Source organism: Rhincodon typus, chromosome 36 (assembly GCF_021869965.1).
Source record: "Rhincodon typus isolate 14 chromosome 36, sRhiTyp1.1, whole genome shotgun sequence".
Classification (NCBI taxonomy): Eukaryota; Metazoa; Chordata; class Chondrichthyes; order Orectolobiformes; family Rhincodontidae; genus Rhincodon; species Rhincodon typus.
The window spans coordinates 19,174,608-19,188,242 of record NC_063367.1 but is presented as its reverse complement, the minus strand read 5'-3'; positions in this window follow the sequence as shown (position 1 = coordinate 19,188,242).

The following is a 13,635-nucleotide window of genomic DNA, read 5'->3' as shown; positions in this document are numbered from 1 at the left end:
ACCCCCTCACCCACACCCTCGCAGACCCCCTCACCCACACCCTCGCATACCCCCTCACCCACACCCTCAATACTGACTCCCTGTACTACTGTACAGAACAGAATTGCGTTTGTGACTATGTAGATATACAAAGATATTTTTTATGAATAAAGTATATTTTTGAAACACAAAAAGAAATACAACATGCTTAGGAAGGAATAAAGAGGAGCGGGAAGCATTAATGGACAAAAAGATTCACAGCGTACTTGTTTTAAAGTTCTCACAGGTTATCCTGGAACCATCTGAAGGGGTCACAGGACAGGCAAGTGGCTCTCTGCCGCTGAAGGATCAAAGTTCAAGAGAATCAAACGTGGTTGAAAGCAAGTCAAAAGGATGCAGGAGTGAAACAGGAACGGCACCATGCAGGAAGAGAAGCAACGCAAGCCTTTCTCAAGCACCCAGTTCAAAACAAACCAAGTTGATGGACTCAGAGATGGTAGGAACTGCCGATGCTGGAGTCTGAGATAACAAGGTGTAGAGCTGGACGAACACAGCAGGCCAAGCAGCATCAGAGGAGCAGGAAGGCTGACATTTCGGGTCTGGACTTTCTGAAGAAGGGTCCCGACCCGAAACATCAGCCTTCCTGCTCCTTTGATGCTGCCTGGCCTGCTGTGTTCCTCCAGCTCCATACCAAGTTGATGGACTGCTATGTTTCTGAATGAAGAACACTTGCACCACAATCAAGTCAAGGAGTTCTCAAACACTTCAAACCCTCACACGCACCTCGGCTGGATTCTGTCTCATCTTTGAGACAAAGGCTGGTGTGTATTGACTTTCTTGTCACTTCCTGTCAGGTTGGATCATCCATCGCCTGAGACCACCCCTCCCTACCCAACTCACTTCGGAATCCTGAATGCATTATACAGGAGTGGTTTAGAGAAACAAGATCAAGCCTGCATTTGAATAGCACCCTGCACGAGCTCATGATCTCCCAAAAGGTTGTACTGCCGATGAAACATTTCTGAAGTGTTGTCACCCAGGAAAATGGAGCAGCCAATTTGCTGACATCTAACTCACGCAAGTTAATAATCAGTCTAAGGAGATGTTGCTCGAGAGTCAGATATTGACTCAGGGTACCAGAACAAACAAAGAACAAAGAGAATTACAGTGCAGGAACAGGCCCTTTGGCCCTCCAAGCCTGCACCAACATGCTGCCTGTCACAACTAAAACCCCTTACCCTTCCGGGGACAGTATCCCTCTATTCCCATCCTATTCATATATTTGTCAAGATGTCCTTTAAAAGTCACTGTAGTATCTGCTTCCATTACCTCCCCTGGCAGCGAGTTCCAGGCACCCACCATCTTCTGTGAAGAACTTCCTTTCTCTCCCCCAAAATAATGACCATGGGATCTTTTACAGCTATCCTAAAGGGCCTGAGTTGAAATTCTGACAGCTCAGGGCTCCCACAGTACTGCACTGGGAGTGTTAACCCAAGAGTTTGTGATTTTGCCTTTGAGTGGGACTTGAACTCTTGGAGCTCTGATCCCTGGACCACTGGTTGGTGATTTCAGAGGGTAAGTCAATTAGAGTTCCTGATGAACGTTCAGACAACCCCTTTCTGGAAAACAGCTGAAGTCTTGCTTGGCGTTTGATTTTCTCCTTCATCCCTAACACATACGGTTGAAAACAGCTTGCATTTTTGTAGCACCTATATTGCAGGGAAAACATGCTCGGGCAGTTCACAGGAACGTCAATCCAACAAAAATAAATCAGAACAATGTGTGGTAGCTCGATGTTCAGACACAGTTGTGAGGTAATGATAAACAAGAGTCTCTTGGAGAAGAAGAGAAGGAGAAAATAGTTTCTCAGAAGATGCTAACATGCTAAATACTTTAAAATTCAGATGTTAATGGAATCATTTTGTAAAGTGTTGCAGTCAAATGTCCAAATGTACAGACGCATTTCATTTGTAAAGCACCTTTTTAACACAACAAAACACCCCAATGTGCTTGATAAAAATGCTTTTGACACTGATCTCTACAAGGAGGTATTAGAACAGGTGGCCAAAGAGGTAAGTTTTAAGGACTATCTCAAAGGAGGAGATTGAGAGTTTGCAACAAGAATGTGCAACTTTATTTGATTTGCTTTGATTTATTATTGCCACATGTAGCTAGGTAACATGAAAAGTTTTGTCCTGTGTGCAGTACAGGTAGATCATACCATACAAAGTACATTAGAGTAATTGAACAGAGCGAGGAATACAATGTTACAGCTGCAGAGAAGGTGCACAAAGAGTGAGGTCAACATTAAATTTAAAATTCGAGAGGTCCATCCTAAAGTCTGATAACAGCAGGGAAGAAGTTGTTGCTGGATCTACTCATACATGTATACAAACTTTTATATCTTCTGCCTGATGGAAGAGGGTGGAAGAGAGTATAACCAGGGTGAGAGGGGTGATTACGTTGGTTGCTTTCCCGAGGCAGCAGGATGTGTAGATGAAGTCAAAGGATGGAAGGCTGGTTTGTGTGTTGGACTGGTCTGCATTCATAACTCTCTGTAGTTTCTTATGATCCTGGGCAAAGCAGTTGCCGTGCCATGCTGTAATGCATCAGATAGAATGTTTTCTATGGTGCATCCTTCAATGTGCAAAAGATTCAGAGACTCCAATAGCTACTCACTCTCCTATTCACTGAAGAATCAAGGTCTGAGGAAGGGTTCACATGCAGTAGTAGTCTGCACAAGGTTGACCATTGAGTGACTGAATATAACAGTCTCCTGGTGAAAATTCCCCATGTCTGAACCTGGTTGGACCTGGAAAAAGAGGGGAAGGAGGTTAGAAAAATCTTATAACGTGCTCCAAAGAGGAAGTAAATATTCAGTGAATCAGTTGCTAAGATAAACTTGCATATGGTGGGATATGAGGCAAGGACTGTTTTGGAGTTGAGAAACAAAAACAGAAATTGCTGGAGAAACTCAGCCAGTCTGGCAGCTTCTGTGGGAGGAAAGCAGAGATAACGTTTCAGAACCCTGTTCTGAGGAAGGGTCACAGGATCTGAGATGTTAACTCTGTTTCTCGCTCCACAGATGCTGCCAGACCTGCTGAGTTCTTCCAGCAATTTCTATTTTTATTTCTGTTCTCCAGCATCTGCAGATCTTTGGTTTTTCCGTGTTGGAGTTGTACACAGTAAAAGATGGTCAGCCCAGAAATAAGACGTTTCGTAGCTTTGTAAAATGAACAGTTAACATGACAGTTATAACTCTTCATTCCTGCCAGACTAGGAGAGGGGGGGCCCCCCATGTTCAGCTCAAGCTGGGACCAAATGCCAATGGACTGATTGGATCTGACCTAATCCCATGAAATGCATCAGCTGTCATGCCCTCCCTGGTGGAATAACCCATTGACATTAAATGGCTAGACTCTCAGAAGATGGATGGCACTTTAGACATGATATCAGGGGTTTCTGGGAGAGGCATGTGAGAGTTTGGGCATCTGTAATCTCAGAATCAAAATGTAGCAAGGGCTGAAAACCAGCTGGGGACACCATAGCAGGAAGATAAACCCAGGAAACCAGGCTCAACAACATGGCAAGTGGAACAATGCAACATTGGAAAAGTAGAGGCTAATGTTGACTCATGCTGATGTTGCCTGGAAATGGATAGATTTGAAAACTCAGATCTTGTTAGAATGAGACAGCATTCTCAATGTGTTTGTCATGATGTCAAATAGAATAGAGTCATACAGTGTGGAAACAGACCCTTCATCCATGCAACTGACAGGGTCCTGTGATTGGGGGGGTCAAGAGAGGTCACAGATCAAAGATTAAATGCAAATAATTTCAAATGGAAGGCTGGAGGATTCACGTTTGGGAATGTGAGGGTGAGGGTTTCACTCCTGCTGTGAGAGGTCGGAGTAGAAACTATTGAGATTGGATTGGGAAAGGCAAAGGGGGAAAATGGGATGCAGACAAGGTGAATTGTCTTTTGGTCTGTTTGCCCTTGTGAAGGGGAAATACTGGCACAGAACAGTGGAGCCAAATGACCTGTTGCCCATCTTGCAACTTCTCCTGAATTCCTATGGGGGTCTCCACATGCTCTGATGGCTAGTTGCCACCATGCTCCATATTGAAACACTGGATGCTGGTGTGCCCCCTCCAGATGTAGGTGTCAATGACAAGGCCAGCATTGTTACCTATCCATAATTGTCCCTCTTAGACTATGTCAGAGCAGCAGTTAAGAGTCAACCACATTGCTGTGGGTCTGGAGTCTGTAGGCCAGACCAGGTAAGGATGGCAGTTTCCTTCCCTAAAGGACATTAGTGAACCCGATGGGTTTTAAACAATTGACAATAATTACAGGGTCACCAGGAGGTTAGCTTTAAATTCCAGACTTTTACTCAATTCAGATTTCACCATCTGCTGTGGTGGGATTTGAGCAAGTAGTATTCTAGAGCATTAATTTAGCCTCTAGATTACTAACCCAGTAACACTAGCACTGAACCATCTTCCTCTGCTTCTCAAGTTCTTTCTTCTTTTCCCTCCTGTCTCTCTCTCTCTTCCCCACCCTTCCTCTCTTCCATTCTTTCCTTACCCCTGGAAATTTCCACAGTTATTAGCTGACCTTTTCTCTCCATGTCGCCCCGTTTTCGAAGCGTGTGTTTCTCCTATTTGAGCTGTCTGCCACAGTGAGAAATCTGCTCCCTATCAGTTTATGTCACTGTTGCTCTGTAAACCCCTCAACACACTGCAGGCTCGTAACACCTCTGATGTCCCAAACCTTTCCACATTTCCTAAATTTTAGCAAGACTCCTGTTCTGACAGTGAAAGTTGTGGAGATGAATTGATTGGGGTGTAATTACTGTACATTGAAAGTTTCATTTTGAAACAATCTCACACAGGACAGAGCTCCAGCAGATGGCAACCTCTCCGTTGCTAATATCCCAGGCTAGTCTGAATGATCAATTCCTCATATCTGACCATGATTCCCTTTTTGTGTTGGAGACTGTAATCTCAGGAAATCTTGCTCTGGCCATGACCTCTGCTGATTATAACCAACTCTTGTCAGAATCTTATAAAGTTTCCTTACAGAGGCAGATGGTGAATTCCATCATTAAAAAAAACAGCATTTTCCAGCTCGTAGGAACATGGGAATGAGGAGCTGGAATAGGTAATTCAGCCCTTCAAGCCCACTCCATTTAACATTTAACAAGGTCATGGCTGATCTTATCCTGGTCTCAACTCCAACACACCTGCCTGCTCCCTATAACCCTTTATCCCACTTTTCATCACTAACATATCTATTTCTTTCTTGAATTTGTTGATTGATTCTGCCTCCAGTGTGCTCTGGGCAGTGAGTTCCACAGGTTCACGACCCTCTGAGAGACGTAGTTTCTGCTCATCTCAGTGTGGTACCTCCTCTCACTCTATAGCTATGATTTCTTGTTTGAAACTGTCCCACCAGGGGGAACAAATGTTCAATATCCACCTCATTCGTCCTCTTTAGCATTTTATATACCTCAATCAGAACCCTTCCCCCCTCATTCTTCTGCACTCCAATGATTACAAGCCCAAACTATTCACCCGTCTCTCAAATGGCAGCCCTTTCTTCCCTGGAATCAACCTGGTGAACCTTGTCTTAACTGTTTTCAGTGCCACCACATCCTTCTTTTCTGTTCTAAAGAAGAGAGCACCATAACCCTGTTTCTCTCTCCATCGATGCTGCCAGAGCTGCTGAGTTTTTCCAGAATTTTTTGTTTTCATTTGAGATTTTCACCACTATCATTTGCACCTATTTTACATCTTTATCTCTCCATTACCACTATCATCACTGTCTTCGTCTCTTGCTAAGTGCACTCTTACAATCTGTTCCACTCACTCCTCCCTCTCGATTTTCAACATAAGAACCAACATTTTCTAGTTGCTTTTAGTTCTGAAGAAGAGTTATACTAGAAACGTTAACTGTTTTTTGATCTCCACAAAGGCTGCCAGGCCTGCTGGATTTCTCCAGCATTTTCTGTTTTATTTCAGATTTCCAACAGCTGCTGCATTTTGCTTTTAAACGGAAAATTCCATTCTCCACTCTGTCAATGTGAAACGCCTCGTCACAGTCCTGGAGTGGGACTGTGTATGGGAGTACAATCAAGTTGGGCATGTTTCGACAGTTATATCTGAGCCTTAGAGTTCTGTTAACCTTGTTTACATTAGTCCAAAAGATAAACCCAGTGCACATTGAAACAAGGGACACTGTTCATCTGTGTCCCCTCCGATGGAAGGTGTCTCCTCTCCCTGTCTTGTTGGGATTTGGTTACTAACAAATAAACTACAAGACAGGCAGAGTCATTCAGCATGGAAACTGGGTCTGTCCTTTGGTCCCGCTCTTGTGTGCTGACCAGATGTCCCAATCTGACCTAATCCCATTTGCCAGCATTTGGTCCATGTATTTCCAAACCCTTCATATTGATACACCCATCCAGATGCCTTTTTGAGGTGTTATTGCTGCAACACATGGGTTTTTGTGAAGTGGAATGTCCTGGCTGAAATGACAAAACATTTATCCGAGAAGAGCTTCCAAAAGGAAGTTGGATATATCCCGTCCTTGAAAAGGAAACTCAGCGGGACGAGCACTGAAGGAGTGGGACTAATTGAGTAAGTCAAAGAGCCAGAACAGACACAAATGACCAAATGACCTCCATCTGAGCTGCTGCGTTGTGAGATAAGCCTCAGAGGCAGTAAGGAATTCAATCACATGGAGCTGAACTTACCCCAGGTCCTTCCCAAATCACAACACCAGGAACTTCCAGGCAGAGACTATATTTAACATCCAGATCCAATGCCTGGTTTCTCACTCTCTCTGTCCTGATAGTACTGAGGCCCATTGTTCTGGTTGAGATTCAATGCAGACTGGCTATTAGATCCTGAACACATCCTGATCCAGATGCCTCATTTCCAAACAGCAGATCTGGGACTAAAAGGGTTAAATTCAGAGACCAGGTCATATAGATGAAGATTCAGTAGCAAAGAGGGTGACATGGTGGCTCAGTGGTTAGCACTGCTGCCTCACAATGCTAGGGACCTTGGTTCAATTCCAGCCTCAGGTGACTGTCTGGAGTTTGCACATTCTCTTGCTGTGTCTGTGTGGGTTTCGTCTCACAGTCCAAAGATGTGGGGGTTAGGTGGATTGGCCATGCTAAATTACCCAAAATGTTCAGGGATGTGTAGGTTAGGTGTGTTAGCTATGGGAAATATAGGGTTAGGGGATGGTCTTCAGAAGATCTGTGTGGACTTTTTGGGTCAAATGGCCAGTTTCCACACTCTGGGGATTCTTTGATTAAAGAGTTATCTAACTGAGGTCTTTAAATGATTAAGGAAGTTTGTGGGGTAGTGGCAATGTCACTGGCCTAGTAATCCAGAATCTCAGGCTTATATCATTCACAAGATAAGGGTGTCACTGACTAGGCAGCATTTATTGCCCATCCCTAGTTGCCCAGAGGGCAGTTAAGGATCAACCACATTGCTGTGGGTCTGGAGTCACATGTAGGCCAGACCAGGTAACATGGGGACCTGGGTGCTAGGCCCTGAAATTCCCTCCAAAATCTCTTCACTTCCTGACCTCTCTTTCCTCCTGTAAGATGCTCCTTAAAAACCCACCACTCTGGCTTTTGATCCTCTGACCGAATTCCCCATTACATGGTTCCGTGTCCCACCTCAGCTGGGTGGTGTACTGGAAATGAACCCCTCTTCCCAGAGTCATCACAAAAATGAAAGATATTATCAAAGTCCCCAGTTTACCTGCCAGACAGCCTCAGGCCAACTGAAAACACAGACCAGATGTGGCCTTTATGATGGTGTCAGGCTTTATTTTCTAATATTCCTTTAAAGCACCTCGAACATTTCATGATGTTGAAGATGCCAAGTTGTTGTTGTATGCTTGTAGGGATCAGTCTTAGAGTCATAGAAAGTTACAACGTGGAAATAGACCCTTCAGTCCAACACGTCCATGCCGACCAGATATCCTAAGTTAATCTAGTTCCATTTGCCAGCATTTAGCCCATATCCCTCTAAACCCTTCCTATCCATGTACTCATCCAGATGTCTTTTAAATGTTGTAATTGTACCAACCTCCACCACTTCCTCTGGTGGCTCATTCCATACATGCACCACCCTCTGTGTGAAAAAGTTGCCCCTTAGATCCCTTTTAAATCTTTCCCCTCTCACCTTAAACCTACACCCTCTGGTATTGAATTCCCCTATTTTGGGAAAAAGGCCTTGTCTATTTACTCTATCCATGCCCCTCATAATTTTATAAGCCTCTATAAGGTCACCCTTCAGCCTCCAATGCTCCAGGGAAAATAGCGCCAGTCTATTCAGCTTCTCCCTATAACTCAAACCCTCCAACCCCAGCAACATCCTTGCAAATCCTTTCTGAACCCTTTCAAGTTTCACAACATCCTTTCTATAGCAGGGAGACCAGAATTACATGCAGTATTCCAAAAGCTCTCACTCCTCAACTCTGTTGTGTTAAGCTAATGGAAACTATGATCTGCTTTAATAATGGAACACTGACTGGATAGGGGCTCTTGTGGTAGTGTCCCTACTTCTGATCCAGGAGACCCAGGTTCAAGTCCCAAGCTGCTCTGGAAATGTGTGTGCAATAACATTTCTGGACAGATTGATTAAAGCGTATCTAGAAAGAGATGACTGGACACCACAGTAGCTCTAGTTGCCTGGTCTTGACCTGAAGTGGTTTGATGCTTCAGTTTTGCTAAGACACCGTTTGCCTTGCTATTATCAGGATGCCCTATGACAAGTACTGATGTAAAAGGGGCACAACAAGACTAAAAGCCTCAACGTCCTTTCAGCAACATTCAACATCTCTATTACCAAAGCTTTTTGGTCTCGGATTATTCCGGGCAGTTTGAAAGCAGAAGAAAAATCGTTTTGCCAGAGATTCCGGAGAGATAAAAGTAACAAAGCCATCAGTACCAGGGCACTGGGGAATTTTCTGATAGATTCATAGCGTAATGGAGCATTTACAATAAACCCAAAAGCTGCCTCAGGGAGAGCCTTTGCTACTACAGGTCTCCACAACAGCGCTTGGTGGATCAATTGTACCCAAGGGTTAAATTAACTAAATCCAGGAAAGCTTTCAGCTGCTTTGCTTAGTACTCCAACACTAGTCTCTGGTGTGTAATAGTAACAGAGACTTTTTTTAATTCCATTTCTGACCAGTGTCAGTGTTCAAAAAGAGAAACCTGCTGAGCTCTATGAACAAGTAGTGGCAACATACATGCTGTCTCTCAGTCACCTCCTGGCTTTTCCAAACTAACTGCAGTCATCTTCGTTTTCTGCCAGATTAGCTTAATCTGAAACTATTGGTTTAACAGAATCCATGGTTTAGTATGACTCCTCATTAGTGAAGCCTTTGGATTCACGTTTGTGATTTAGTGCAAGTTATAGTGCATGGATTCTTCATTTAATGGAATCTTTGCATTAATGATCTCTAGTTATGTAAGCCATCAGTAGTTTTCTTTGTTTCTGTAAACGTTACAAGCTACCGTAGTAATGAATTAAAAATCATCAATCAAGATGATTTTGGCTTGACTCATTTAGAATTGGAGTTAGAATTAGATTTATCGCCACATGGACTCAAGTTACAAAAAAACAGGAACACAGTGAAAAGTGCACAATGTCACCAACACGTGATGCCATCTTATGTTCAAAATATCCAGGTACAAACCTTAGGTACAGAAAATAGAGAAATAAAAATGGTTACACCACATTATACATATACACAGTGTATGTCAGGAAAATAATAAATAAAGGTGAAAAGATAGACATTACAGTCTTTCTATAAGGGCTTCCATGTGGTCAGACTGGACTCCACTGGTTCCCAACCAGTAGCCATCTTTCGCTTGTGTTTGCCAGTAGTTACAAATATTCATGGTCAGGGTCCATTCTCTGCAAACTAAAGGAACATGTTCAAGCCTCATGCCTATTTTGAATGACCCAGGAGACTGAGGAGCCTTTAGTTCCCCCTTGCTTGGCCCATCAGAGTTGTCTGGCCAACTGATCAATATCCTATCAGCATAAGCGATTGAGATAGTTTCAAATCTGGCCTTCTTGAGTTTGTCAACAAACTTTGTCTCAAGAAAGACAAAAAGCTTCGGCAACACATCCCTCTTTGCAGGCATTGTAGGTATTTTTTTCTCGTGATCTGTCCGCAGAGTGTGGTCCTCCCTGAGATCAGTAGCCCACCTTGAAAGGCGGTGGTGGTGTCCAGTTTTCTGGAATCACTGCAGTCCGTGTGGATAGCATTTGGTTTCTGAGGCAAGTGAATGGCTTGCTAAGACACTGTACAACCAACCACATGGCAGCTGAGGGGCTGGAGTCACATGTAGGCCAGACCAGGTGAAGTCAAAAGATTTCTTTCCCAAGAGTGAATCAGAAGGTGTGTACCACTAACAAGAAAAAACAGCAGTAAATTCCTGGTCATTATTACTTGCTTTTACTCCAAATTTATCAATTAATCACATTTTCCATGTTACTACGGTAAGATTTGAACTCAAGCTCCAGAAGTATTAGTTGTAAACTCCAGGTCCATTAATGTTTCCACAATGTCACCACTCCCATTAGTAGGTTAATAGAGTCATTAGGTTGGTACGATCCACAGAATAGAATCATAGAATCCCTACAGTGTGGAAACAGGCCATTCGGCTCATTGGGTCCACACTGACCCTCTGAAGAGCATCCAAACCCAGACCCACCTTCTTACACTTTTGACCCCACTTAGCCTGCATATTCCTGGGCATTACAGGCAATTTAGCATGGCCAATCCACCTAAGCTGCACATCTTTGGACTGTAGGAGGAAACCGGAGCGCCCGGAGGAAACCCACGCAGACACGGGGAGAATATGTAAAATCCACGCAGACCTGAGTCCCTGGCAGTGTCAGACAGCAGTGTTAACCATTTGCTAATCTTATCACTGTATTGGAGTGAAGAAGGTGATTGAAATCACCAAGTCAACTTCATTGCGAGTTTACGGAATAACATTTCCAGCCTGGCCACCCAGGTCTTGTTCCTTCTCACCTGAGTCCAATCAGAGTCATTCACAATCAGACAATTTCCATTAAACATGTGACATTCCACATAATGACTCCTCAGTTTGAGTTGGAGAATGTGGAGGTATTTCAATAACGCAGGTCTGTACGCTGTCCACCTTATGTCTTAGCATACCCAGCAACTCTCCAAGGGAATTTGTATGTTTGAAATTATTGCTGAACGATTTGATTTGATTTATTATTGTCACATGTACCTAGGTACAGTGAAAAGTTTTGTTTTGTGTGTAGTGCAGACAGATCATACCATACAAAGGTGCATAACAGTAATAGAACAGGGTGAGGAATACAATGTTACGGCCACAGAGAAGGTGCACAAAGAGCAAGATCAACATCAGTGAGGTGGATTCGAAACCCAGCGAACCTGTCACGGTGGGTGGCCTGGTGGCTCAGTGATTAGCACTGCTGCCTCATTGGACCCGGGTTTGATTCTACCCTCGGGCAGCTGTCTGTGTGGTGTTTGCACATTCTCCCTGTATCTGTCTGGCTTTCCTCCCACAGTCCAAAGATGTGCAGGCTAGGTGGGAAATGTAGGGCTGGGGTAAGGGGGTGATGGGTGCGGGTGGGATGCTCGTTGGAGGGTAGGTGTGGATTTGATGGGCCGAATGGCCTGCTTCCATACTGTAGGAATGCTATGATTCTTGAGTTCATGTTTGCTTTTAGTCAGCCCCAAAATTAGTCCAGTGTGAACACGAACTTTTGTTATGCAGTAAAAACAGAGAGTGTTGGAGGAACTCAGCAGTTCTAGCAGCATCTGTGAAGAGAATGAAACAGAGTTAACGTATCAAGTTCGATATTTGTTTTCTTCAGAACTGATTTTTTGCGGTATTTTGTTTTGTATTCTTATGGATTCCAAAAATTGCTCTGTGGATGATTATTTGGATAATAAAAGCGTGCAAGTGTACAAGGGAGAAGTAGGAGACTGGCAAAAGATGAAGGTGCTTACTTGAAAAGCCAATGCAGGCACAATGAGTTCTGTGAATCTGCACGTGGATCTCCCACGTTAGTAATTACTGAGGAAATTCAATGAGAGACTGTGCATTGAGGGGTATTACGTTATGTAGCACACAGTGCATTATTCTGCTGCTGAGGATGGAGTTTTGTGAGAATTGACCTGTCCCTTTAAGTCTGCTAGAGACGTTGTGTCCTATTGGGTAAGTTCAGGCCAACAATCCCATCCTGAGGTTAAGTCAAGGGAAGCACCCTGTCTTCAGACTGGGGATTAATCCCGTTTCTTCTCCAAGATCAGAGGGAATAAGAGTGAATCTCTTCTTTTTAAATAGGTTTTAATAAATAAGTGGACCCAAAATCCGCATCTGTGACAGCGATGTTGAATCAGCACCTATCAAAATCTGGTCCATACTCTTGGTATATCTCCCCATTATTGCTCAATATCATTGTAATGTGTTGTCAGTCTGGCATGGCCCTTTGTGGCCATCACTCAGGTGTTTTTTTCTTTCTCTCAGAGAACTGTGAATCTTTGGAATCCCTTACTCAAAAGACAGCGCGTGCAGAATCATTTTAAAGCAGAGGTACTCCAGATTCTTGAGTACCAAAGGGATAGGCAGGAATGTAGAGTTGATATTTACATCAGATCAGCCACAATCTTATTGAATGGGGGAGCAGGTTTGAAGGGCCAGATGTTGTTCTGTGTTCATATATTCCTGTGGTGCTCAACATTAAGCATTGCATTTACAAAGTAAACACCCAGAGGAGCTACGAACTGCAAGCTGGATGTGGTGCCACTGGTATTTCACCCCTATACTTTTCCACCAAAATGTTGCTAAGTTTTGCAATTCTATGTCGAGCTGTTTGCTAAAGGTCAGCTCATAAAGCAGTGACCTACACCCTGCTAATTCCGCAATAACGTCAAGAGACACTGATCTCCCTTGTTGGCAGTAGACATTGGCTGGAGGATATGTAATTGCATCTTGATAGTGAGTACTATTCTCCTGTGGAAGGCATCACAGCCAAGAAACAAAGAGAACAGAAAGTAAGACTTGCAGTTTTACAGCACTTTTCATGATCACTGATGCTTCAAAGTATTTACAGACAATGGATTAATATGTGAAGTATAGTCTCTGGTATAGTGTGCGAGACAAGCAAACTGTTTATTCGGGGCGATTAATTTCCAGTCAGTTTGGAAGCATATCCATCAGGAGCGAGAACCCGGATTAATCCTCTCCCATTCACCACTTTCTCCCCTTTGTTCTCCAGTGAACTGAGGCCAATTATGACCATAGGAAGAGGCCATTCAACCATGTTCTGACATTGATCAGATCATGGCTGATCTGCAACTTAACTCCATCTTAGTTCTGAAATCCTTCATCCTCTGGTTGACAAAGGTCGATCAATTTCTGTTTTCAGATTTTTAATTAACTCAACCTTCAACAGCTTTTTATTTGGGCTAATATGTTGCAGAGCTCCTGATTTCCCCATTCCTTTGTTTGAGAATGTGCTTCCTGATGTGGACCCTGAACAGCCTATCACTGATGGTAAGGCTTTGTGACTTGTTATAGATTCTCCCTGCCTGTGGAAATCGTC